General features: G+C 39.2%; 1 long non-coding RNA gene across 1 annotated transcript; it reads left to right on the forward strand.

Moving 5' to 3' along the window:
• Positions 1-166: 166 nt before the first annotated feature.
• LOC109509541 (uncharacterized) lies at positions 167-1315 on the forward strand. The gene is made up of 3 exons (XR_002166966.1): positions 167-316; positions 1059-1136; positions 1267-1315. It is a non-coding gene; the product is annotated as an uncharacterized LOC109509541 (long non-coding RNA).

The raw sequence follows: 1315 nt of genomic DNA on the forward strand, positions 1-1315 counted from the left end.
TGGATGCTGAATATAAAAGTGCTTTTGTCTAAAAAAATAGTTGTAGAATGGTCGGAAAATGCTTCAAATGTCAATTTAAGTGTCAACACAGGATGTCACATGAAAATACTTTTCAACGTGGAATTGTTCCATATTTCTGTATTTAGAGAAAACCTGATCTGGTCTCGTGTTGGTTTATTTGCTTTAGGATAAAGAGTTCTATTGTTGGCCAATCAGAGAGTCTCTCAAGACCATGCTTTCTTGGGGGTGGAGTATCAACAGAATACGAGAGAGTGACCCTGCCAGCAAATCTAGGAGGATATCGCTTGCCAGCCAGGTAAACATTTTCTGGACGTTTCCAGGACATTTATAGCTGGTGTAGTACGTTAGACAAGATAGTACATCCAACAATACTATTACATACCCAGCGCCACCGAACATAGTCATCATATATTTTGCGCCTTGCATGGTTTGCATTCAGCCATTACTTGGGTGTTTATTCCTTTTTCACATTTTGAGGGGACATTTTACTTTGCTTTTTCTTTCTTACCGTACTCTCTGGAGCGATAAGAAGTTTTTCATGAATCATAAAACAACAATTGCCAGTGTTTCAGCAGGCTCTCCAGATTCAATATCGGTGACTTCAACCTGCTGGTCACACATTGGTCGAATTGATTTGTCATCTCCACCCCTTTATTGAGCTTCGTACAAAGAATTGAGGATCGACTACTTGAAACAACCAAATAAACACATATGCTAGCAATTGCTGAGCCTATCCTCTGTGAAAGAAAAAAATGTCTTTATCTGACTGATTGTTTAATGTGGCTTCAAGAACAATAAAACACTCAGAAAAAAAAAAATCTGTCAACCAGTATATGTTATTCAAAACAATGTGAGCATTTAGAATAGTTGCCTGTGATTGACTGTTGACCAGTCCAGAGTGTTGTCTGGATTTCGCCCCAAGACAGCTGGGATAGGCTCCAGCGTCCTGCGACCTTGAACAGGATAAGCAAGTTTAGAAACTGGATGAATTAAGAAAAGCTTTTTTAATAACAAAACAATAATCATTTGTTCCTCAGCTGTCCTTCGAAGGAGCTCAGTCTTTCAATCCGAGACCCATTGATATGAGCAATGTTACTCTGTCCAGAGACACACAGGTACACTTAACATTTTTTGTCAAAACATGACATAAGTGCACGCTGATACCAATAAACTTCTCAATTTGTTATGAGAATTGAAGAATGACCGGACCTATGCAATACAACAGTCAAATGTTGTGTTTTGCAGTCAATGGCGGAACTGCTTGCAGAGAACTATCACAACATCTGGGCCAGGA

The sequence above is a fragment of the Hippocampus comes genome, unplaced genomic scaffold (assembly GCF_001891065.2).
Source record: "Hippocampus comes isolate QL1 unplaced genomic scaffold, H_comes_QL1_v1.1 C16942352, whole genome shotgun sequence".
In the NCBI taxonomy this organism is placed as follows: Eukaryota; Metazoa; Chordata; class Actinopteri; order Syngnathiformes; family Syngnathidae; genus Hippocampus; species Hippocampus comes.